Genomic DNA, 27,675 nt, shown 5'->3' with positions numbered 1-27,675 from the left:
ACACCACTGCACTCCAGCCTGAGCGAGAGTAAGACTCCATCTCAAAAAAAAAAAAAAAAAAAAAAAAAGAAACAGCAACAACAAAATAACAGGATAAATGCTTTCCACAGACTATTCTGAATGGACATAGATCTTTTTTTAAAAAATTTGTTCAATGCCCAATACACTTGCGTATCTTTTCCTCCTGGGACTTTAAAAAAATCTGGGATAATTTCACCTAACTTGATTTACCCAATCTATCAAGTGCTAATCAGTGTCTCCACCTTTATATACTCTTCATAGGTCCTTGTTATGAAAGTCATTTATAACCCCAAATGTTCATCATACTCATCTCTATGTATATGCCCTATGTCACTCGGGAAAACATTAGTTTACTAACCATCTCTCATTTAAAAACAAAACCCTTTGGGCCAGGCGTGGTGGCTTACGCCTGTGGTCCCAGCACTTTGGGAGGCCTAGGCAGGCAGATCATCTGAGGTCAGGAGTTCGAGACCAGCCTGCCCAACATGGTGAGACCCCTCTCTACTAAAAAAAAAAAAAATACAAACATTAGCCAGGCGTGGTGGTGCGCGCCTGTAATCCCAGCTACTCATGAGGCTGAGGCATTGCTTGAACTCGGGAGGCAGAGGTTGGAGTGAGCTGAGATCACGCCACTGCACTCCAGCCTGGGCAATAAGAATGAAACTCCATCTCAAAAACAAAACAAAACAAAAAAACAACAAAAAACACCCCTTTTTAATATATTCTAACCATTGTCTTAAAGGATTTGAGTTTCTAAATAGAATATAAAAGAACAATTAAGGGCAAAATGTTCATAGGTGGTAATGTTAGTACCACCTATGAAAATAAAGCATAAAGTCCAAGCAAATTTCATCCTTCACTCAATTTATAATTTCATGGCATTCCCAGAAAACTTAGTGCTTATTGAAACTGTTGAAAAGTACTTCATGATGGTATCTTTTTTATTTTTATTTTGAGACAACATCTTGTTCTGTTGCCCAGGCTTGAGTGCCCAGGCAGTGGTATGATCTTGGCTCACTGCAACCTCTGCCTCCTGGATTCAAACAATCCTTCCACCTTAGCCTCCCAAGTAGCTGGGACTGCAGGCACGTGCCACCACACCTAGCAAATTTTCATATTTTTAGTAGAAATGGGGTTTCATCATGTGGCCAGGCTGGTCTCGAACTCCTGGACTCAAGTGATCCACCGACCTTGGCCTCCCAAAGTGCTGGGATTACATGTGTGAGCCACTGTGCCCAGCCGATGATATCTGAAACAGATATCAACCTAAACCTGATGATGTCAACCTAAACACAGTTAGGTTCTATGTTCATCATTATACAAAGGTGTTTTTCTTTCTTACGTTTTTAACCAGCATCAAAGTCCTGTGGATGCATACTTCATGACATTCAGCATCTCTGGCCTCAGTCCATTTAGTGCCTATGGTACCCCTTTCCTGAAACCATCGAGATAAACTAAAAATGCTCCACAAGTTCCCACTTGCTCCTTAGGGAACAGTTTCAGATCCGCTGAGGACGACAGACCCAGAGGATTTCTGAGGCCATTAAGCATTAATGCTAAAAGTACTCACTAAAGTACCTAAGGGAACCACTTGTCAGGGTTTGACTTAACTCATTAATATTACACAACATTGAATACTATTAAAATTAAAGCACTGTAACTAAATTCATTTATAAACTTTACATTTTAATCAAAGAAGTCCCCAATTTGAAATATTTTCAAACTCTGACTATATCAAGAAAACAGTGTCATCATATAGCAAGTTTTTTTTGTTTGTTTTGTTTTTTTTTTGAGATGGAGTTTCACTCTTGTTGCCCAGGCTGGAGTCCAATGGCACAATCTTGGCTCACTGCAACCTCTGCCTCCTGGGTTCAAGCAATTCTCTTGCCTCAGCCTCCCTAGTAGCTGGGATTACAGGCATGCGCCACCACTCCCAAGTAATTTTGTATTTTTAGTAGAGATGGGGTTTCACCACGTTGGTCAGGCTGGTCTTGAACTCCTGACCTCAGGTGATCTGCCTGCCTCGGCCTCCCGAAGTGCTAGGATTACAGGCATGAGCCACTGTGCCCAGCCTATAGCAAGCCTCTTCTAAACATAATAACATCTAAGAAAGAGCCCTAAATAGCAGCACTTAGTCCTAAAAGCCCCTAAGCTCTGGGGGCCTTTCTGAGTTTGGGAAAGTTACTATAAAAGAAAAATCTGAGGAACAATACAATTTTAAAGAGTTTATTTGAGTAAGAAGCAATTCGTGAATTGGGGAACACCAGACGAAAAAAGTTTTAGTGTCCCAATGACAAAAAGTCAGAGACAAGTATTTACTGGGAAACGCAGAAGCAAAATAAAGAAATTATTTGATTGATTTGAAATTACAGAATTGCCTTTTTTTAGGTACCTTGTTGGAAAGCCCCTAGTCACTTAGTCATATGTTAGTTGGCAGCTTACGACTGGCTGGGGTTAAGTTTTACTTCTAACATAAACATTTATCAAAATGACTCTACTTGTTCTGCTTATGTCTGCAATTTAAGCAAGGCTGAGGTAACATATAAGGCCTAACTGGTTTTGTGTGCTCAGAGATTTCACAGGCCTGGTCTTCATTTTAACTTCCTTTAACAATACTCATTCCAAAACCCACTCAGACCCAAACCTGCCTAAGGTAGGGGAGCAGAAGGAAGTACGTTACAAATTCCATGGCAATACGGTGAGAAGATTTCAGCAGCCCAGGGACACAAAAAGAGAGTAACAACCTTGGCAGAGGCCACGATGCGGGAGTGAGAGGGCCCTGATGGCAGAGCTGGAACCCCACAAGTAATTTAATGGGGAAGTGTTGTTCATACCCAAGTGTTCTTAAATTAAATGTGGTCTGCTTAGATACTCCAACTTATTACTTCATAACTGAATGAAAGCCCCATCCCCCTCCTGAAACTCTCTCTCCTCCATGCAAGGGACCACTATGCACACAATGGTTCTAGTCCAAGCGAGAAACCTGAGAGTCATCTTCAACAACTTAATCATCCTCACACACCTCCCAATGTCCAGCTGCAAAGTCCTTTCTTCTCTGCCTCTTAACTGTTTCTGAATCTATTTACTACTTTATATCTGTACAGGCTGCATCTACTTCTGGCACCATCACCTCCTATGTGGATTAATGCAACAGCCTTCTAACTGGCCTCTGAACATCCCTCTTTCCTAATCACTGTTCCCAAACCACCTCTTCTCTGAGCTACCGTAACACTGCCTTCTGGGTGGTCATGTCATCCACATGGGTACCCATGTCGTCCACTCTCTGTTTCAGGTAACAGATCTAGTTGTCCTAACCACCTAACAGTCACCTACCTTGATTGACTAGGCATGGTGCTTCTTCCTATCCTCTGGCCACAATGACTGGTCCTGGTCCATTTGGACAATGGACTTGAACTAAGTTAATCAGATACTATTTCTCAAAGACTAGAAATCTGAGTAGAGACTAACACCCTGCAGTCAGAGGAAGTCAACTCAGAGCACTGCTCTATAGAGACATCCCACAAGTTCTGCAGAGACACCGGGAAAGCCCTAGTTGTTTGCCCTTCTCAGAGACCTGTAAGTTCAGCCCATTCTTCAATTCTGGGAGCAACCCCAGTATTTTTCCAGTAAATTTCTTTGAAGCTTCTGTTTGCCTGAGTCTATTCCTGTTGTTGATAATCAAGGAAACTACAGTGCCAGTAAAAACGGACCTGGCTGTCCTTGCTCCCACCCGGCATCCCCCAGCTCCAGCCCTCACTGCACAGGCTGCAGCCCTGCGGATCTGCCTGTCACATCTCAACAGCCCTCCTGGCCTGGTGCCTCTTGCCTTCCTCCCTGAACTCTTCTTGGGATGATTCCCATTCAGACTCGGACTCGGTCAAGAGGTTGCTTCCTCTGGGAAGTTCTCCGGAAGGCCCTCTTGCTCCACAGGAATTTGCCTGTGTCCTTTAGTCTGACCTCAAGTTACAAGTGATGATTCCTGTTCACAGCTGTGCCCCATGCCAGTCATGCCTGGCAGAGGGCAGGCTCGCTGTGAATACTGTCAAACAAATGAGCAAATGAGGAAATCAGAAACACTTCAAATGAGTATTCAGGGAAGTGTAACACAAGTTTAAAAATAAATGTATTTCTCTGGAATCAAGAGACTCTAGACATCCAATATTAAATTCATTGTATTTTAATATTAATTCATAGTCCAAATCATTTGACCATGCTTTTGCTTTGCGAAAATTCCTAAGTTGCGCACTTACGATTTTTGCACTCTTGTGTATTACATATTAATAAAATTTTAAAAAACATATTTAACATCACTGAAAACCATAGATACAGACTAGTAATAAGTTCATATGCTTGGAAACATTATATAGTGGTAGAAGGTACACTGAATGCAAGTAAAATTATAGTCTTAATCATGCCACTTACTATAAGAGCTGTGACATCTTGGTTCGATAAAAATTCTTTATATTCAGCTTTAATATCCATAAAATAACATAATTACCATTTTGTCCAAATCTCAGGGCTACAGAATAGATTTTTTTAAATTATAAAGGTGAAAATTCAAATATAAGTTGTTTTTGTTACAAAATTCGGAATCATTTCAAAATGAATGTTAGTAAAACCAGTCAAAAAAAATTGGACTTTGGAAAACACAACACTTTGGCATGAAACTGCCTACAAAATCCCATGAATGCATACCAAAAAGTGATATAGGATAATGAATCCAGGATGCTAACCTGAAATTTAAGACTAAATTTATTCTTGAGGAACAAAAAAATGATATCCCTACATCATCATTTTTCTTTGTAAACTAGATTTAAAAATTATTTACATTTCATGACCAGGAGCAATGGCTCATGCCTGTAATCCCAGCACTTTGGGAGGCTGAGGCAGACAGATCACGAGGTCAGGAGATTGAGACCATCCTGGCTAACACAGTGAAACCCCATCTCTACTAAAAATACAAAAAAATTAGCCAGGCGTGGTGGTGGGCACCTGTAGTCCCAGCTACTTGGGAGGCTGAGGCGTGAACCTGGGAGGTGGAGCTTGCAGTGAGCTGAGATCGCGCCACTGCATTCTAGCCTGGGCCACAGTGGGAGACTCCGTCTCAAAAAAAAAAAAAAAAAAAAAAAATTATTTACATTCCATGAACTAAGACAAACATTTCTTAAGCTTATGATAACGGAAATGCTTTTAAGAGTTCAGCTAAGGCATTAACCTTCTGGCTGCAGTAATCTCAGAGAAGGGGGTGGAAGAAAGTGCGGATATTCCTTATTTCATACGGTGGAGATATTATAACATTTAAAACTATTTCAAAGTAAGTGCTTGCATTTAAAGAGAGTATAACAAAATATGAAAGGATGTACAGATTAAAAATATATGAAACACATCTTTACATATACACATGCTAATAAGCTCTTAAAAATAATCGAATGATAAAATGAACCATAATTAGAAATGGTGACTAACAGGCAATTTTATTGTATACCTCTCTATAGTATCAAAACATACAGGCTGGGCGCGGTGGCTCATGCCTGTAATCCCAGCACTTTGGGAGGCCAAGGCGGGTGGATCACGAGGTCAGGAGTTCGAGACCAGCCTGGCCAAGATGGTGAAACCCCATCTCTACTAAAAAATACAAAAATTAGCCAGGCGCGGTGGCGGACATCTATAATCCCAGCTACTCGGGAGGCTGAGGCAGGAGAATCACTTGAACCTGGGAGGTGAAGGTTGCAGTGAGCCGAGACTGTGCCACTGCACTCTAGATCGGGCGACAGAACAAGACAAGACTCCGTCTCAAAAAACAAAACAAAACAAAACAAAACAAAACATACAATCTCAGAATAGCATTTAACAGTCACACGGTAAGAGGAGAGAACAGATGGGCAAGACTTTATTTCTCAGAAAAAATAGATTTTCATTTTTTAACTGCTGAGCCAAAATACTTTATTAAGTTCCCAGAAATGCTAAACAGCTTTGTAAGAACATCTGAAGCACCTTTTTTCTCTCTCTCTTAAAAAATAAAGTACTACAATATAGATTCATGTTTGTTAAGAATGTAAAATACATTTTAAGAATGTAAAAACATTTAGTTATTGTAAAAATTAACTTTTGAGCAAATGCAAGTGTTAACCAACCCTTACCCACTTTGTACCATTAAAATAGGGGTAAGTAGAAAACAAATACATACACATTGAAAACTTCCATTTTCATTTCAGTGAATATTTACCCAATGACTACCATATCACTAACTGCTATAGGTACGGGGCACATAAGGATAAATAAGGCAGAGCCCGGAGTAACTTCCTAGACTGCGATGTACACACAAAACATATTGCAATATTCTGTCATGACACAGCAGAGGCAGCATCTGCAAAGCGCTGCGAAATGCAGCAGCAGCAAGAAAGGCCTAGGCCTTACCGGGTTCATCACGGAAGTGAGTCTGTATTAGCTGTGGTTCACGAAGTGGGAGAGGGAAAGGGAATTCTCAGGGAGTAACTCGAAAGAGCACTGACTTAGCAGTGTGTCAGGCACTGTGCTAGCTTCTCAGGCAACAGCAATAAGACTCAGTTAACTAGTTTCAAATGAGCTTATAGTTCAAGGGAGACACAAGAAAAGGTCAATCATAAAACATGTTGAGTGCACTCACAGTTCTGAGAGATCGTACTGTTTTCTGGAAGTTTAAAACCCATTTTCAAGGAATTTGGACATACTAGTGAAGATCAAACAATGGTATAAGGAAATGTGAAGCTGTGGCAGCCATGAGCATCCCTGTTTGGGATGACCAGAAACTCCTGTTGGCACGTTCCCTCCTACCTCAGGGAGTTCTCCCTGTCCTTGAATCCTGATTGCTCTGTACCTCTTTTTAGGATATTTACCAAATGTTGCCATGTATCAAGATAAATCTGAGACTTATTTACTCTTCCCTACTAGATTATAAACTCTGAGACTGGGAACTTTGTCCCTTAGCTTCTTAGCCACTGTAATGTGAGGCATAAGGCTCACTCTAAAGGGCACTTTAACTTGTGGCCAGGCACGGTGGCTCACACCTGTAAATCCAGCAGTCTGGGAGGCCGAGGCAGGCAGATCATGAGGTCAGGAGTTTGAGACCAGCCTGGCCAATATGGTGAAACCCTGTCTCTACTAAAAATACAAAAATTAGCCGGGTGTGGTGGCACGTGCTTGTAATCCCAGCTACTTGGGAGGCTGAGGCAGAAGAATCGCTTGAACCCGGGAGGCAGAGGTCGCAGTGAGCCAAGATCATGCCACTGCACTCCAGCCTGGGCGAGAGGGCGAGACTCCATCTCAAAAAGAAAAACAACTTGTTAGCCAATGAGGTGCATGCCTGTAATTCCAGCTACTCAGAAGGCTGAGGCAGGAGGATTGCTTGAGCCCAGGATCAAGACCAGCCTGGGCAATACAGACCCTGTCTCAACAAAACAAAACAAAACAAAACAAAACAAAACAAAACAAAACTAAACTTGCTTAGTTGACCCATAACTGGTACTGACCCACTATGACAAGTTCTATTCTATTCCTTTTGCAGGAATGAATAAAACCTATTAGCTCTCATTCAGTCAAGGTGATGATCTTAAAGACTTCAAAAGTTATTTTCACATACATAAATACTAAAACCTTATCAAGAACAGTACTAAAATGAGTAGGAAAACCCAGTAACTGCTAAGTCTCTGTCACTACTTCCAGACTAACACTGACATGAAGACCAGGCCTTTCCCCACTCCCAGGTATAGAAAGAAGACTTCAAATCCTGGCCCCAGCTGCCTGCTTCCTGATTAGGTGCAAGCACACGTGCCTATTAATATTATCTTGCTGCTTTTTTCTGTCCTGTTGGCAACCTCTTGGTTTGGTTTTGGCTACAAAATAAAAAATGCTGTATCACATGCCATCCAAATAGCCAAAATGAATATTACCACACACACACAAACGCACAAAAGGAGAAAGACTAAACAACCCTGATGACTCAGGATTGATTTCTGCAATAGTTATAACAAATCAAAACATAAAATACTTTAAAGAATAAAAATAAACGATGCCTAGAAGGAAGCTGGAGAACAAGAGGTGGGCTGCAGCAAACCCTGCACCTCTAACATCAGTGTTCACCCAGACCACTTAGCCCAATAGCCTGACTGTGACTAAGAGGTGACAAATGCAGGAATTTGGAGTAAGAAAATGCACCAGAGCAAAAGGGCCTCCACATTAAATTTCAAGAAGAATGTTCTCTGATGAAAGAGAAAGGAAGAGCTAGAAACATCTGGATGGCTAACACGCTTTAAACAAAGAAGTAACAGCACCTGCTAGGCTGCAGCTCTGTGAGCCGTAAGGGCAGCAAATCTCTACTATTTCAGCTAACTGAGAGGACTCAGGTTTCACGGCCATCAACACCACGTTGGCTAACTCTTCTGCATTTTTTTGAAGAATGGTTAGCTCACATTCTAACGAACATACAACTATGTTTGTAAGAGGATCAAAAACCATGTAACCCCAGGCTGAAAAACCCCACCTCCATCCTCCCCAACCTTGGAGGGGAAGTTACAAATGATTAAACAAACTAGCTAGGAAAAAAAAAGGGTGAGAGAAGTTATTTGTAAGATTGAGAACCCCAAGAGTGTTGAGGCGTGTTACTAAGAAATATAACCTACAATGAGAAACAGCAGGTAATACTTCAAAAGAAGAGTATCCTGCCAAATTTCAAAGGACACTTATATGAATTATTAAATTTCAACCTAAAAAATAGCAAGGCACGGTAAAAATCAACATGATATTTAGTTAGTCCCCAACCCAATGACCAAAAATCTGAAGTAGGATCTATATTAAGTTTCCAACCCTGGAACACATTTTCCATAAAAGCCATATAGTAAATTCCATAAAAATAAAACCATGACCAATCTCCAAAAGCTTCCTTCACCAAAAAAACGTAGCTGAAAAAGGAGATGGGGTAGCAGCAATCAGGGACAGGAAAACCAAAGAGTTTTTGCTTCAGGTCTTTACTCTGGTTTACCGGGAATGATGACCTTGGACAAATTATTTAACATCTGTGAGCTTCACATTTCTCATCTGTAAAACAGGTATAGTAATACCTGCCTACTAATTTTATGTAGTGCACAAGCTCAAATGAGACTAGAATACTTACTAGTTATAAACAGTCATCATCCCTACTCCTCCTCCTCTCTAACCCAATTGAAGGCTGGTGGAGGAGGTGAGAGAGCACAGAAGCAGTGGGAGGTTTGGGAGCCATGACCTCGAGTGAAAGGTTTGGGTCAGAGCTCTTGGAGTTTGCAGAAGGTAAGTCTTGGGTAGTGGAGAGCAGCCAGATGAGAAAAAAGCCCCAGCAAATGCTGCTGTCAAATACAAGGAGAGCTGTCTCTAAGCACCAGGTCATTCATAAGCAGGGAATAACCTACACATCCTTAACTTCAAAGTGCTTAAACAAAAGCAATGCCTTTTTCCCAAAGCTTTAATCTCTTCTTTTTTGAAAGCCCCTTCCCTGATCTTGTCTAGCTTTTCATGTCCCCTAGAGAAATTTCATCCACTTAAAAATGGAAACTCCATTACAAAACTCATGTACTTCATACCCTTAGGAAAAAGATACTTAAAGCCTTGAAAAATATCCAGACCTAATCATCAAAAGCAAAATCCACACATAAATTCCACCTTCCCATTCCCAGACTGATTTCCAGTTTTTTTTGGTGGGGGGGAGAGGGGATTCAGGCAGCTTTTAAACCAAGAACATGGAGAGTGAGTGAAGACTATAAAGCATAATAGATAAAAACCACATTTATTATCAGCCATTCCCTAGCTGAATGGCATGAGAAGAGTCCCTAACCTCAGTGAGTTCCTCAAAACTGCAGGACCTCACCTCTGCTGCTCCAAGTCTTCTCTTCCTGAGCCTGATCTTGGCCCAAGGTCACCTCAGAGAAGACTTCCAAGATCAACTGACTTCAATGTGTAATCGTTGCCTACTGTCCCCTACACCCTTTCTCTAGCTTATTCCTCCATACTGTTGATCACCATCTAATACGCTATATGCTTTATTTGTTTATGGTGTGTCTCTACCATCCCCAACAAGGACATAAGCACCATGAAGACAGAGAGTTCTGTCTGCTCTGCTTCCTGCTGTATCCCTAGAGCCAAGCATACACCTAGTCTCTACCAGGCACGCAGCAATATTTGTTAAATAATACATGATTACAAGTGAGGTAATTCATCCCTGCAGTGGGGCTAATACCACTTACTTTGCAGGGTTGTTTTGAGGATCACCTAGAAATAAAAAATAAAAATGCTTTGCCCATCAGCTGGTGTATCGTTAAGTATTCAAGAGCAACTGTTAGTTTCCTTTCATTTCTTAGGCCAAAATAACTGGTTAAAAGCTGCAGAACATTCTAAGTGGGAAACTCTAAAAGCATGGCCAAAAGATCACTGTACCCAGTAGAAAAAAAAAAAAAAAAAAGAAAAGAAAAGAAAACGGGAGAAGCAGGACTGCTGATCAGTATTGCTCAGTGTGGCCCACGAATCACAAAATTTTGTAATCACTCTGCAATAAAATAAGTGCAGAAATTGAGAGTAAGTATTTAGAAACTTACCAATGTGACATAGAAATTTTATATCTGCTGAATATAAAGAGAAACAACTGGGACTTGCATTCATATGACTTTTTTTATTTTTCTAGCATCCCATTTTAATTGTCTTTTACAGAAGTGTCACTTAACAATAGACTAGAAAGTATTTTTTAAAATCCTTATTCTTCACCAGTTTGGGAAGCACCGACAAGCATACACTCAGTCTGATGTGGCCCAGGAAGCTGCGGAACAGCAACAAAGCTAACACACAATACAAGTTTACTACTGCAATTTATGTGGGTTCTAGGACAAGAGAGACCTGGATGACAGAAGGGTGGGGAGGCAGATTCAGCGGCCAGTTCCAGAATGTTAGAGAATTCTCTAAGACAGTGTTTCTCAAAATGTTTTCCTACACTTCCAAGACCACCTGACTTCAATGTGTAATCGTTGCCTACCGTCCCCTACACCTTTCTGTAGCTTATTCCTCCTATACACATCAAGAGCAAAAGAGTCAGGCCGGGCGTAGTGGCTCATGCATGTAATCCCAGCACTTTGGGAGGCCGAGGCGGGTGGAACACAAGGTCAGGAGTTCGAGACCCACCTGGCCAACATAGTGAAACCCTGTCTGTACTAAAAATACAAAAAATTAGCTGGGTGGGGTAATCCTCCTGCCTGTAATCCCAGATACTCAGGAGGCTGAGGCAGGAGAATCACATGAATCTGGGAGGCAGAGGTTGCAGTGAGCTGAGACTGTGCCACTGCACTCCAGCCTGGGCAATAGAGCAAGACTCTGCCTCAAAAAAAAAAAAAAAAAAAAAAAAAAAAGCAAGAGTCCCAGAGACCAAGGGAGAGAAGGATTACAAAGGGTTATGCTCATTTTCTTGACTGTGGTAACAAACTCATGGGTCAGAACTTATATTGTAAAATTGAATACAAGTAGCTTATTGTATGTAAGTTGTATTTCAGTGAAGGGAAGTTTAAGGAAGGGAGAGAACAGTAAGACACAACAGACATGTACACAAAGTCAGGATTAGGATATAAATTCCATGATAAAAAAAAAAAGCCCAGTCCCTCAAATCCTCTTTCAAAATAACTTTTCTAGTGGCTTTATAATAGGCCACTCATGACACAACCAGTATTTAGACATAAGCTCAACATGCATTCATGTATATTATTACAGTTTTGGCATTGCTACACTAAATGCATATTTTCCAACAGAACATCCCCTTACCCATCCTTTTTAAAATATAAGGGCCCATGGTTCCTGGCTTAGAGACAGCTGTTGTCAGGTCCAGTTGAGCTCTGGAAGAGCAGCTGGGGCTCAATGAGACACATTTGAAGACAGTTTCTCAGGTGCCTGTCCCTACATTGAACAGTTTTCCTCAATAGCATTAAGCCCATGTCCCCATCTGTATTTTCTTATCATACAGAATTATGTGCTAAATTGTCAGAAACTGAAAAGTGAGAGTCTTCAACGAAAGAAAAGATTAAACGTTTAAGATTCACTGTCTAAAACACTCATTCCTACTTCTATCACAGCATTAGTAAGCTTTTGTACTATTCATAAAACAGACTGCCTTGTTCACAATAAAATGCTATTCCAATGTAAGGTATTACAACATTTTTTAAGGCTATTTATTGTCCCACCTTAGATGAGTAACAGGATTCCGTGCAATTATGTACGCCAATGTTTATTTTCAAAGAGGTATATTTCCTGTTTGCAAATAGCTCAAGGAGAATGTCCAGCACACTGGGAACAGTAGTGGACTGTGGCTCAAAACATCCACGATCACTGTTCACACTAACATGACTAACAGAGTCATTTTCATGGAGCCTCTTGCTATTTATATGTCAGATGCAATGTGTGGAAGACTCACACCTGTAAAGTTTACACAATCTTTAGCTCTCAATTTCTCCACCCTTAAAAAGATCTTCCTTCTCCCTCCAGATAACCTCAAATGGTTATCTAGAAAGACAACCTTATATCTTATGATTACTACTATTACCACTGGTATCATAAATATTTACCATTATTTATAAACACTCTGTCTTCTCTACTGCACTCTAAGCTTCTTGAGGGAAGGGTGCATAATATTTACATCCCTCCCAATAAACAGTATACGTAATAATATCTGATGCAGAAAGGAAAGGAAATAAAGATACAAATAAGATTTCTGTAACTGATTAATGCTCAGAGATTTTAAAAGAAGATTCAGACATTTGAAATGTTTTTAGCAACTTTGAGAAATGTTACCACATTAGACCAAAAGCTATGTTATTTTTCTTCAGTTAGCTATTAAGAGCTCCCAGAGGCTGGGATTAGCTAGCTGACGGCTAACACTTAGGGGATGGAGGAGCGGTCTTGGCCTCCCTTTCCCCTCCAGGGCAGGACTGCAGAGCCAGTACCTTCAGTCTGGTCTTCCTCAAGGTCGCTGCTCACAACCACTCTCAGCACTGCGGACCTCCAGGGCTCTCCCTTGCTAACTCCTCCCGCTCTTCTCCACCGCCTCCCAGGATGGCCACGTTCCCTCTGAGATGCGGCCACTCCCTCTGTGAATCAGGCCATCACAGTATACAGGAGACAACCCCTTAGAGTTCAGCTTTTTTTTTATCTTCTGTTTGTTTGCTTGTGGGAGTTCAGACTCATTAGTTTGGCATTAAAAAGGTTTCCTCCCCCACCACCAACCTGCCAGCAACTTCTGGATTCCAGAAACCCTGGGTTTCTGGAAAGCTGGTCTCTTCATAGCCAAAGAGAATATAGTATTACTTTATTTATTTTTTTGAGATGGAGTCTTGCTCTGCCGCCCAGGCTGGAATGCAGTGGTGAGATCTCGGCTCACTGCAACCTCCACCTCCTGGGTTCAAGAGATTCTCCTACTTCAGCCACCCGAGTAGCTGGGATTACAGGCACGCGCCACCATGCTGGCTAATGTTTGTATTTTTAATAGAGATGGGGTTTCACCATGTTGACCAGACTGGTCTTGAACTCCTAACCTCAAGTGATCTGTCCGCCTTGGCCTCCCAAAGTGCTGGGATTACAGGCGTGAGCCACCATTCCCGGCCTAGTATTACTATAATGTCTTGATTTCCTTTCCCCATACAAACAAATATTAATAATAAACTCCTCTATATCTGTCAAATAAGTTCTCCATAATTCCTGTAAATATATTATCCTATCAAAGATTTTTGTATACTTTTCTCCATTTATGTAGTGGCAAACAAGCTAAAAAATACTTTTGCATTATTTTTCTCCCAAAATAAATATCCCTTCTCTTCACTCTCCCTCCTCTACCCTTAAAAAACAGCATGATGGCTGAGCACAGTGGCTCATGTCTATAATCCCAGCACTTTGGGAGGCCAAGGTGGGAGGATCACCTGAGGCCAGGAGTTCAAGATCAGCCTGGGCAACATAGCAAGACCTCATCACTAAAAATAGAAAAAAAAAAAAAAAAAAAGCCAGATATGGCGGTGAGTGTTTGTAATGCTATAATAGCTACTTGGCAGGCTAAGGTAGGAGGATTCCTTGAGCCTAGGTGTTCATGCCATAGTGAAGTAGGATTATACCACTGCACTTCAGCATGGATGACACAGAGAGACCCTGTCTCAAAAACAACAAACAACAAAAACCTCAGCAAGATGGGAAAGAACAGTTTCTTCAACAAATGATGCTAGGAAAACTGGACATCCACATTCAAAAGAATGAATTATATACAAAAATTAACTCAAAATGGATTAAAAACCTAAACATAAGTCCCCAAAGTATAAAACTCCTAGAAGAAAATACAAGGAGAAAGGCATGACATTGGACTAGGCAATGGTTTCCCAATCCAAAACTAAAAGCACAGGCAACAAAAGCAAAAACAGACAAATGGAACTATATCAAACTTTAAAACTTTCGTGCATCAAAGGACCCAATCAGAGTGAAAAGGCAAAATATGAAACAGGAGAAAATATTTGCAAATCATGAATGGATGAGGCTTTAATATCCAGAATATATGAAGAACTGCTGTACCTGAAGAACAACAACACGGCCAGGTGCGGTGGCTCACGCCTGTAATCCCAGCACTTTGGGAGGATGAGGTAGGCAGATCATGAGGTCAAGAGTTCGAGACCAGCCTGGCCAACACAGTGAAACCCCATCTCTACTAAAAATGCAAAAAATTGGCTGGGCATGGTGGTGCGTGCCTGTAGTCTCAGCTTCCCGGGAGGCTGAGGTAGGAGAATTGCTGGAACCTGGGAGGCGGAGGTTGCAGTGAGCTGAGATTGTGCCACTGCACTCTAACCTGGGCAACAGAGTGAGACTCCATCTCAAAAAAAAAGAACAACGCCAAAAATATCAAATAGCCTGGTTACAACATGGGCAAAGAATTTAACAGACTTTTTTCCAAAGATGACATACAAATAGCTTACAAGCATATAAAAAGGTGTTCAACATCACTAATCATCAGAAATGCAAATCAAAATCACAATGAAACATCACCTCACACCCATTACAATGGCTACTATTAAAACAAAACAAAACAACAAAGAATAACAAATGTAGGTGGGGATGTGGAGAAATTGGAACCTTTGTGTGTTGTTGGTGTAAAATGGTGGGGGTACTATGGAAAACAGTAAGGTGGTTCTTCAAAAACTAAAAATAGAACTACCATTTGATCCAGCAATCCTACTTCTGAGTAAATATCCAGAACAATCTAAAGCAGGGTATTGAAGAGGTATTTGTAACCCATGTTCATAGTAGCACTATTCACAATAGCCAAAATGTGGAAGAACTCAAGTGCCCACTAACAGATTAATAGATAAATAAAATGTGGTATACATAACAATAGAATACTATGAACCCGAAGGAAATCTTGTTATAAGCTACAACATGGATGAAGCTTGAGGACATTATGTGAAGTGAAATAGAAAGCCAGTCACAAAAGAACAAATATTGCATGATCCCACCTATAGGAGGTATCTAAAGTACAGGAAATCTTCAATATTAATAATTGGTTCTCAGAAACTATGACTTTAAGTGAAGGGACATATAATGAAACCAATTTTTCTACAGGCTAATTGATACAAACAAGAGTTAAGTTCCTATGGCATATTTCTGGTCACAAAAATATCAACAAACTTTGAAATACCCAAAACACTTCTAATATTAAGCACTGAAATAAATATGAGCTATACAGTCTTTTAAGACAGACGAATAAAAATAACCATTTACCCAATTTTTGGTGAATCAGTGAGTGACAGTGGTCAAAATGGTGGTTAAATCAATGAATCAATGTTTGCAAAGTGAAAATTGCAAGTAGCACCTCCTGCCACCACGTTATTTGGAAACAAACAAGAACATAGGGCAGGCTGGGTGAGGTGGCTCACGCCTGTAATCCTAGCATTTTGGGAGGCCGAGGTGGGAGGATCATTTGAGGTCAGGAGTTCAAAACCAGCCTGAACGGCATGGAGAAACCCCGCCTCTACTAAAAATACAAAAATTAGCCAGGCGTGGTGACGCATGCCTGTAATTCCAGCTACTTGGGAGGCTGAAGCAGGAGAATCGCTTGAACCCAGGAAGCAGAGGTTGCAGTAAGCCAAGATCACGACATTGCACTCCAGCCTGGATGACAGAGCGAGACTCCATCTCAAAAAACAAAAAACAAACAAAAAAAAGGAAAACAGTGCATGTTCATTGAGTGCTTTTGTACCACATCGTTTACTGTCGTGTTTTATTGATCATTTATTGTATGATGATCATATACTTTACAAATTTTTATTTTACAATAATGTGTGTCCATTTATTCATTCATTTTCCACCCTGCTTATTCCAGTTCAGGGTTGCAGGTGGCTGGAGCCTATCCCAGCAGCTCAGGGAGCAAGATGGGAACCAACCCTGGACGAGACTCCATCCCGTCACAGGGCATACAGCCACACCCACTCACACGGCGACGATTTTAACATCAATTAACCTAACATGTACATCTTTGGGATGCGGGAGGAAACTGTAGTACCAGGAGAAAACCCAAGCAGACATGGGAGAAACACGTAAACCCCACACAGACACTGGCCCCAACTGGGAATCAATTTTTTGTTCTCATCAACATTATAACAAAATCATGTTGAATAAAACAACATTATTTGAGAATCTGCTGTATTCAAATTTATAGACATTGAAAGTAGAACAGTGGTTGCCAGGAGCTGGGGATAAAGCAGGAGTTGCTATTCAATGGATATAGAGTTTCAGTTCTGCAAGATGAAAAAGTTCTGGAGAGCTATTTCACAACAATATAAACATACTTAACACCACTGAACTACACACTTAAAAAGCATTACGATGGGCCAGGCACAGTAGCTCACACCTGTAATCCCAGCACTTTGGGAGGCTGAGGCGGGAGCATCACCTGAGGTCAGGAGTTTGAGACCAGCCTGGCCAACATGGCGAAACCCCATCTCTACTAAAAATACAAAAATTAGCTGGGCATGGTGCTGGGCATCTGTAATCCCAGATACTCGGGAGGCTGAGGCAGGAGAATCACTTGAACCCAGGAGGCAGAGGTTGCAGTGAGCTGAGATCATGCCACTGCACTCCAGCCTGGGTGACAGGAGTGAAACTCCATCTCAAAAAAAAAAAAAGGTTAAGATGGTAAATTTTATGTTGGCATTTTACGACAACAGCAGCATGATACACTGGAAAGAGTAGGGTTTGGGTTTTACAGACCCAAATTTGAAACTCTAACAGCTCTGCCACCTACTGTGTGGCCCTGGGCAATTTACCCTCTGAGAATCAGTTTCCTCATCTATATAAATGAGGGTATAAATAATATATATCTTAAAAGTGATCTGAAGAGTAGATGAGAACTGCTGACATAGAAGACACTCACAGCTGGATTCCTTAATTCTTCTTCTGGGGATTGCATCAATGCATCACCCTCATCAAAGCAGCTAACATGAATTAAAGCCTTACTGAGTCTTGCACTGCTCTGCGTGATATGCCAGGAACCACATTTAATACTTGCAGAAAGGAAAGTAGGGAAGACTGTAATCCCCACTTTGCTGATGAGGAAAGCAAAGCAGAGAAGTGGCCTAACCTGCCCAGACAACACAGTAAGTGATGGAGCCTGCTTCATTTTACTTCACAGAGACATGAAACAGAGCTAGCAACACAGAAAATAAAACTGACAGCAAAACACAAAACTCAAAAAGGAGCTGCTATGGTGTCAATGTCTGTGTTCCCTCCAAAATTCATGTTGAAACTTAATCCCCAATGCAACAGTATTAAGTGAGGCCTTTAGGAGGTGATAGGCATGGAGGGCTCTGTGTCACAGATGAGAATAGTGCTTTGTGAAGGGCTGGTGGGAACTTCCACGTCCTTTTGTCACCTCCTGTCATGTGAAGCCACAGCCCTCAAGGTGCCATCCTGGAGAAGATGGCAGCCCTCACCAGACACTGAACCTGCTGGCGCCTTCATTTAGGACTTCCCAGCCTCGAAAACTGTGAAATGTAAGTTTCTGTTATTTAAAAATTACCCAGTCTGTGGTATTTTGTTATAGCAGCAGGAATGCACTAAGACAGGATCACAATATATAAAACAGACCATAAGGACTGTGTCTCAAAAGTCAATTAATGATCAGATAAGATTAAGGAAAACAATTTTATATTTAAAATTTACATTTCCAAAGAATGGTTTAAAAGGTCATGATTTCCCTGCTTACCTTTTAAACAAGTTCATTCCCTCCTTAAGCATTCACTTTAATATTCAGTTGTCTTTCAAGATAGAATTATAACTCTAATTCATAATGCAGTTTAAGTTACTTTATTTCTTACTCCAACTAAGATAGAAAAGAGTTACTTAACACCATCTATGATTAGTAGACGACTAAATTATGTGCCTCCCAAATTTTATTAGAGACCTTTGTGCTACCAAATTTTACAGTAGCCACTGTAATAAACTTCCCAGAAATTGTATCATCTTGGCTATGTCCTAACATGACAACATAGCTGTTAGCAACCTTTCCATACATTCCATTTAAAAAACTCTGTGGAACGAAGACGGTATCCAAGTAAGGAAAAAGTTACCTCCTGGCTTTTAACAACAGCCATAAGTAACAAAGTTGAGTTGAGAGAATCAAGTATTCCAGAGGTCAACTCAGTTATGGAGCAGTTCTCAGTTTTGACAGAAACCGACTTGGAGAAAGCTCAGAGATTTTGTCCAGCACAAACACTTCCTGGAACTATGGGTTTCTCTTAAAAAACTAGGGCAGAGCGCTGGCCCTTTCCTTCCCTGTAACCTTGGGGTACAGTGACTACAGTACAAAGTGCTTATTTTGGACGTTTATAATAGACAAGTTCCCTTAGGCTACACAGTGTTACCCACACCTTTTTTTTTTTTACAGTGTTGTCTTTCCCTCTTTGACAACCCCCATTCCAGCTTCAGCCCTAACATGACAACATAGCTGCAGCAATCTTACGTACCTTCCATTTCAAACATTCTTGTGGAACTTAATTGTATACTAAATCGTACGACGTGCCAAGCACTGAGCTAACGGGTTTATATAAGAGGCACAGCATAATGGTAAAAGCAACTGGGGAGTACAACTGAGTTTGAATTGTGCCATTAGACAGCCTTCAGACTTGAAGTGCAACACCGGCTCCTCCCTGGGTCTCAAGTGGATTGGGTCTCTGTGGATTTTAAACTTGCCAGCCTCCAAAATCCTGCAAGCCTATTCCTCAAAATAAGTCTATCTCTTTATCTATCTCTATACAGGCATACCTCAGAGCTACTAAGGGTTCAGTTTCAGACCACCACAATGGAGTGCGTATCACAATAAAGCGAGTCACATGAGTTTTTTGGTTTCTCAGTGCATATAAAATTATGTTCACACTACACTGTAGTCTACTAAGTGTGCAAGAGCATTATGTCTAAAGTGTGCAAGAGTATTATGTCTAAAAAGAAGTACAGACCTTAATTTTAAAATACTTTATTGCTCAAAAATGCTAGCAATCATCTGAGCCTTCAGCGAGTCATTATCTTTTGCAGGGTCTTCCTTGATGTTGACGACTGCTGACTGATCAGGATGGTGGCTGCTGAAGCCTGGGGTGGCTGTGGCAATTGAAGAAAACCTCCTTGTGGCAAACAATGTTTCTTTCCTTTTCCTTTTTTTTTTTTTTTTTTTTTTTGAGACAGGGTCTTGGCCTGTCACCCAGGTGTGATCATAGCTCACTGTAGCCTTGAACTCCTGGGCTTAAGCAATCCTTCCACCTCAGCCTCCCAAGTAGCTGGGATTATAGTGCACCACCACACCTGGCTAATTATTTTTATTTTTGTAGAGACAGGATCTCGCTGTATTGCCCAGGCACATCTCAAATTCCTGTGCTCAAGCAATCCTCCCACCTTGGCCTCCCAAAGTGCTGGATTTACAGGCATAAGCTATGCGCCTGGCCACTAGAACATTCGAAATTGAAGTCAATTCTCTCAAACCCTGCCACTGCTTTACTAAGTTTATGTATTATTCTAAATCCTTTGTTATCATTTCAATAATGTTCACAGGAAGTTCATCAGGAGTAGACTACATTTCAAGAAATCACTTTCTTTGTTCATCCATAAGAAGCAACCCCTCATCTGTTCAAGTTTTATCATGAAATTGCAATAATTCAAGTCACAACTTAAGACTCCACTTCTAATTCTGGTTATCTTGTGATTTCCACCACATCTGCAGTTACTTCTTCCACTGAAGTCTTGAGCCCCTGAAAGTCATCCATGAAGGCTGGAATCAACTTCTTCCAAACTCCTACTAATGTTGGTATTTTGACCACCTGCCATAAATCATGAATGTTCTTAATGGCAAGAAGAATGGTGAATCTTTTTCAGAAGGTTTTCATTTTACTTGCCCAGATCCATTAGAGGAATCACCATCTGCAGCAGCTATATAGCCTATGCAATTTATTTCTTAAATAATAAGAATGAAGTTACTCCTTGATCTCTGCGCTGCAGAATGGATGCTGTGTTAATAGGCATGGAAATAACATTAATCTCCTTATACATCTCTCCATCAGAGTTCTTAGGTGATCAGATGCATTGTCAATGAACAATGTTTTAAAAGGAATCCTTTTTTCTGAGCAGGTCTCAACAGTGGGCTTAAAATATTCAGGAAACCATGCTGCACACACATATGTGGTCATCCAGACTTCAGTGTTCCATTTATAGAGCAGAGGCAGAGTAGATTTAGCATAATTCTTAAGGGCTCTGGCTTTTTTGGAATAGTAAATGAGCACTGGCTTCAATTTAAAGTCACTAGGTACATTATCTCCTAACAAGAGAGTCAACCTGCCCTTTGAGGCTTTGAAACCGTGAAGCCAGGCATTCACTTCCCCTCTCCAGCCTTGAGTCCTAGATGGCATCTTCTCCCAACAGAAGGCTATTTTGTCTACACTGACAATCTGTTGTTTGGTGTAGCCACCTTCATTAATTATCTTAGCTAGATCTTCTGGATAACTTGGTGCACCTTCTACATCAGCACCTGCTGCTTCACCTTGCACTTTTATGTTTCGGAGATCTTTCCTCAAGCTTCATGAATGAACTTCTACTAACTTTCCAACTTTTCTTCTGCAGCTTCCTCACCTCTCTCCACCTTCACAGAATTGAAGAGTTAGGGCCTTGCTTTGGATTAGGTTTTGACTTAAGGGAATGTTGTGGCTGGTTTTATGTCCCATTCAAACCACTAAAACTTTCCCTGTATCAGCAATAAAGCTGTTTTGCTGTCTTATCATTTGTGTTTTCACTTTTTCAAGTAGCACTTTTTCAAGAACTTTTCCTTTGTATTCCCAACTTGGCTAACTGGTGCAAGAGGCTTAGCTTTCAGCCTATCTTGGCTTTCAACATGCCTTCCTCACTAAGCTTACTTGTTTCTCGCTTTTGATTTAAAGTGAGAGATATGTGATTCTTCCTTTCACTGTAACACTTAAAAGATTATTATAGGGTTATTAATTGGTCTAATTTCAATATTGTTGTGTCTCAGGGAATAGGGAGGCCCAAGGAGAGGGTGAGAGATCGGCAAATGGCCAGTAAGTATAGCAGTTAGAACACATACAACATTTATCAATTGAGTGTGATATCTTATTTGGGTGCATTTTTGTGGTATCTCAAAACAATTACAATGGTAACATAAAAGACTGCTGATCACTGGCCGGGCATGGTGGCTCACGCCTGTAATACCAGCACTTTGGGAGGCCAAGGTGGGTGGATCACGAGGTCAAGAGATTGAGACCATTCTGGCCAACATGGTGAAACCCTGTCTCTACTACAAAGTACAAAAATTAGCTGGGCATGGTGGCATGAGCCTGTAGTCCCAGCTACTCAGGAGGCTGAGGCATGAGAGTTGCTTGAACCCAGGAGGCAGAAGTTGCAGTTGAGCCAACATCACGCCACTGCACTCCAGCCTGGCAACAGAGTGAGACTCCGCCTCAAAAAAAAAAAAACAAAAAAAAACACTGCTGATCACAGAGAACCACAACATATAATCATAACAAAGAAGTTTGAAATATTGTGAGAATTACCAAAGTGTGACACACAGACATGAAGTGAGCACATGCTGTTGGAAAAATGGCACCAACAGACTTGCTTGACGTAGGGTTTTACAATCCTTCAATTTGTAAAATATGCAATATCTGTGAAGTGCAATAAAATGAGGTATATCTTTCTCCCTCTACACACACATAGATGCATACACCCCCACCCCTAACACACACACACACACACTGCATTGGTTCTGCCTCAATACAAATTGTTATTAATTTACCACATGACCTTGATCACACTGCTTAGCCTTTCTAAACCTCGGGTTTCTTATCTGTCAGATGGGCTAATAATAGTACCTACTTCATAGGCCACTTATGAAGATACACTGTGTTAAACAGAGATTCAAACAGATTAAGCACAGTCAGAAAATAACAGATGCTGGTGAGGCTGCAGAGAAAAGGAACACTATACACTGCTGGTGGGAATGGAAATTAGTTCAGCCACTGTGGAAAGCAGTTTGGAGATTTCTCAAACAAAATACCCACAGAGTGAGAGATTCCAACAGCAGATAAGTGACAAATACCAACACAACTGAGAGTAAGGTCTGTACTGGTGTTTGCACTTTGCAGCCAAATGACAAATGCAGCTGATTTTTTTCACTGAGCTACTGGGTTTATCAGGAAAGACAGGGGCTCAATCTTTCTTCTGACCCATTGGTAACAGAATCAGACCAATTAGCATTGAGCTACAGTGTGGCAAAACCAATGGTTATTTATCAAAGCACACACAGACACACAGAAGGCATCATTCTGACCCTACTAAAAGTATACTTCAGGCAGAAATGCTGGTTAAGAGTTTTTAAAATTAATTTGACAAATATTAACTGGGTGCACTAACAGGCACTCTTCCAGCTGTTGTGGATACGATGAACAAAACAGAAAAACTCTTGCCATGGTGAGGCTTATAGTAAGGACAGACATGACAACAAAATTAAAATCCATCCATCCATCCATCGAAGCTCTGTGTGTGTGTTTGTGTTTAGCAGTGAACAAAGAGACATTTATATTCTAAGTGTCAGGAGAAAAGCAAGCAGGGAGGGGGCAATCAGGAGTGTCAGGGCAATTTTTGATAGGACAGTTACGGAGGACCTCCCAGAGGAGGTGAAGGAGTGAGCTCTGCCACAGTCTTTGGGTAGGAACAGCTGGTGAAAGCCTCTAGGATGGAAGCCCGACTGGTGAGTTTGAGAAACACCTAGGGGACAGACGTGGATAAAGGGGAATGAATGAGGGGAAGAACAGTAGGAGATGAGATCAGAGGGCAGCAGGGGGCCAAACACTGTGAGGCCTCATGGGTCTCTCTAAAGACTATGGCTTTTCCTTAGGGTAAAATGGAGATCCACTGGAGGGCTTTGAACCAGACTGACAGGATCTGACTTAGTAAATTTTAACAAGATCACTTTGGCTGCTGTGTTAAGAATAGACTGGAGCTGGCGAGGGGCAGTGAGGGAAACTCGTTAGGAAGCTAATAAAACAGTCCACTTGAGAGGTGACAGCAACCTCATCATCCACTCAAAAAATACCTGTGGACACCCACCCTGTGGCCCATCATCTGCTGGCCCTGAGAATACACAGTTGAACAACTCCCCGCAGGAAAGGCACCAGGAAGGCATTCTCCACCACCTCTTCCTCAGGCAGGAAATGAGGGAGCAAAGGATGCTCCAACGTGGGGAGAACCCAGGACTCCATGGGAGGTGGTGGGGCTGGCGGGTGGGCTCCACTTGTTCACTGCTGACTCCCCAGCACCTACGACAGTCCGTGGAATAAATATTTGTGCTCAGAGTGACTTTCAGATAACAGTTTTTAAGGCTGCTTTAGTGTCAAACCAGTTTATAATTGTTTGCCAGTTTAAATGTTGATCAACTCACTAAAAATATTATGAAAAGGACACACACCCACATACCTACACACGCCACACACTTCCCACAAATGTATGTTGAAGACTGATAGAGATTCTATAACAAGCACATCGAAGACAGAATATTTCCAGTTTCACAGAGGTTTCATTTGAGGGAGAGGGTAATAGAAAAATGTCTTTTAAATGTGAAGAATGTGATCCTATAAAGAGATTAGATTTTTATCATGCTTCTTCATAATTATAGTTTCTAATATAAACCTAGCACTGTGCTGCAAACTAGAAGTAATAGTTTTTAAAAATTAAGAGAGTTGATTATAAGACCACAATGAGAAAGTCTTATTTTCTTATTCCTTATGGAACATAAGTAATTATGTATCACAGGCAATTAAAATCAACTCATATTTACAGACTAATAAACTTTTAAAATTACAAGTAATGCAAATCACTCTAGAACAACACATTTTTACAAGTTATTTTGAAGTGTTTTAATGTCGCTGAGGACATTTAAAAATTCTCAGGAACCAATTCTCACATTTTCCAGGCTAGCATTTCTCACATCCATGGATGTCAAGGGATATTGTGATTATGTATCTTCATAGCCTTCTACAGAGAACTTTATGTGCAAACTCTGAATTAAAGCCAGTGTCTAAGGGTATATAAATTATCCCATACAGAATAATTTCGTGGAAGTGATATTTAGCTCCTTGCTCAGCCTGTCCTAATGGTGGGAATCAGAAGCTGCTCCCGGCGCCTTGGCAGTTTCTGAAGAGTTATTTTTGTACATTTAAATATGTTCTTGGCCGGGCACAGTGGCTCACGCCTGTAATCCCAGCACTTTGGGAGACCAAGGCGGGTGGATTACCTGAGGTCAGGAGTTTGGGACCAGCCTGGCCAACATGGTGAAACCCCGTCTCTACCAAAAACAAAAAAATTAGCCAGGTGTGGTGGCATACAACTGTAGGCCCAGCTACTCGAGAGGCTGAGGCAAGAGAATTGCTTGAACCCAGGAGGCGGAGGTTGCAGTGAGCCGAGATCGCACCACTGCATTCCAGCCTGGGTGACAGAGTAAGACTCCATCTCAAAAAAAAAAAAATTAAAAATAAATAAATAAATATATTCTTAAAAGTTTTCTCACAGTTGATGTAAAAGGATATTTGTCTCCAATGCACTCTATAGACTGTCAATTTATTCACATCTAACAAAAGATGAGAAATGCCAGTGCAACAAAGGCATTTAGAGTACTATAAAAACGCACAAATCGTCCTGGTGTGGTGGCTCACACCTGTAATCCCAGCACTTTGGGAGGCTGAGGCAGGTGGATCACGAGGTCAGAAGATCGAGACCATCCTGGCTAACACAGTGAAACCCCATCTCTACTAAAAAATTAGCCAGGCATGGTGGCAGGCACCTGTAGTCCCAGCTACTTGGGAGTTTGAGGCAGGAGAATGGCGTGAACCCACGAGGTGGAGCTTGCAGTGAGCCAAGATTGTGCCACTGCACTCCAGCCTGGGCGACAGAACAAGACTCCGTCTCAAAAAAAAAAAAAGAAAAAAATGCACAAATCTTCAGGTGGGCTGATATAACCGATCCTACAATTTCAAGGAAAGAAAGGGCAATCCATTTTAAATCTATAATTACCTTCTAGTATGTTTCAGAGATACTGTAACAGGAATTCTCATAATGGCTTTCTTCGTAGTCCTATACTTACAATTTTTAGGTATTAAATAGTCTGTTTGCTAGAAAGTATTAATAGAACTGTGAGATCTTGTATTTTATATCCATAATTTCCCCTTCATACATTCAGCCTTTTGTTTTTCACAGATCATAAAGATAACATTGTACTTATTAGTAGAAATAAACCAATTTGTTCTCACACACAAAGTTGGGTACTTTGAAATCAACAACTTCAAGAATCACGTTCACTTAAATCTTTGAAACTTTACAGAAAATTCCAACTGGGCGTGGTGGCCTATGCCTGTAATTCTAGCACTTTGGGAGGCTGAGGCAGGTGGATCACCTGAGGTCAGGAGTTTGAGACCAGCCTGGGCAACATGGTGAAACCCCATCTCTATCAAAAATACAAAAATTAGCTGGGCGTGGTGGCACGTACCTGTAGTCCCAGCTACTAGGGAGGCTGAGGCAGGAGAACTGCTTGAACATGGGAGGTAGAGGTTGCAGTGAGCCCAGATTGCGCCACTGCACTCTAGCCAGGGCAACAGAGCAAGACTAGGTCTCTCAAAAAAAAAAAAAAGTTCCTACTATTTTTTGATTAATGAGGGTAAAATATGAATCTGATCGTATGTTCGATATCTTATAAAATGGTCAGTTCAGAAGTTCCATGTTAAAATTACCAAGTCCTCTCAACCAATGAAAAACTCTAGTCTTAAGAAAAAAAGGCTGGGCATGTTGGCTCACACTTGTAATCTCAACATTTTGGGAGGCTGAGGCAGGAGCAACACTTGAGCCCAGGAGTTCAAGACCAGTCTGGGCAACATAGAGAGACACCGTCTCTACAAAAAATGAAAAATTAGCCAGGCATGGTAGTGTGCGCCTGTGGTCCCAGCTACTCAGGAGGTTGAGGCTGCAGTGAGCTGTGATGGCTCTACTGCACTCTAGCCTGGGAGACACAGTGAGACCCTATATGTCAAGGGTAGGGGAGAAGGAAGGAAGGAACAAAGGTAGGTAGGTAGTGACAGTTACTACAGGACTGAACGAAGGGGGATGAACACAGAAATGAAAACAAAAAAGAAACTGTTTTAAAGAAGGGGTCAGGGGGATCCTTGCTTCTAGTGAGCAAAGGCAGCCCTGAGCTTCTACAGCCTTTGTATTTATTGGGTAGAAAGAGCAGGGAGGAGTAGGTAACGATTGGTCAGCTGCTTGACTGATCACAGGTTCACATTATTGCTAACAGGCTTCAGATTTGCCTAATCACAAGCAACACTGTGCCTGGGGCGTGACTGCCCTCAGCATTCCTTCTGGGCGGCAGACGCAGTTGTCAGCTTGCTAACATTCTGCATTCATGAGAACAGTTTGCTGTTTACTCATATAGCCTCCAGTGGTATACTGAGTTGATCACCGACCCTCATTCTTTCAGCCTCCAACAAAGGAAGGGAGGGAAGGAAAGGAGAGAAAGAGAAAAAGCATAAGTCCATCTTCCAATCTATGTCTGAAAATATAAATAACATAAGAGTTAAGTTTTCAACAGTTTGACAGGTCCTAAAAGGTAAACACAGAATTACCATATGATCCAGCAACTCCACTCCTAGGTATATGCCCAAAAGAATTAAAAGCAGGGACTCAAACAGATATTTGTACACCAGTGCTCACAGTACTCAAGTGTTCATAAGTGACATTACTCACAATAGCCAAAAGGTGAAAATCACCCAAGTGTCCATCAACAGATAAATGGATAAACAAGTACAGTATATACATACAATGGAATATTATTCAGCCATAAAAAGGAACACAATTCTGATACAGCTACAACATGGATGAACCTTGGGGACATTATGCCAAGTAAAATTAGCAAGACACAAAAGGATAAAAATATATGATTCTACTTATATGACGTACCTAGAGTAGGCAAATTCATAGAGACAAAAAGTAGAACAGAAGTTACTAGGGGCTGGGGGCAAGGCAGAATGGGAGTTATTGTTTAATTGCATTGTG

The 27,675-nt window shown here is 41.2% G+C and overlaps 1 protein-coding gene across 3 annotated transcripts in view; it reads right to left on the bottom strand.

The window, feature by feature from the left end:
* LOC459477 (LIM and senescent cell antigen-like-containing domain protein 1) overlaps positions 1-27,675 on the bottom strand; it is a 155,165-nt gene that overhangs the window by 103,065 nt on the left and 24,425 nt on the right. The window lies entirely within an intron of this gene.

The sequence above is a fragment of the Pan troglodytes genome, chromosome 12 (genome assembly GCF_028858775.2).
Source record: "Pan troglodytes isolate AG18354 chromosome 12, NHGRI_mPanTro3-v2.0_pri, whole genome shotgun sequence".
Taxonomy (NCBI): Eukaryota; Metazoa; Chordata; class Mammalia; order Primates; family Hominidae; genus Pan; species Pan troglodytes.
The sequence above is the reverse complement of the archived record's forward strand: the minus strand, read 5'-3'. Positions and strand labels throughout refer to the sequence as shown.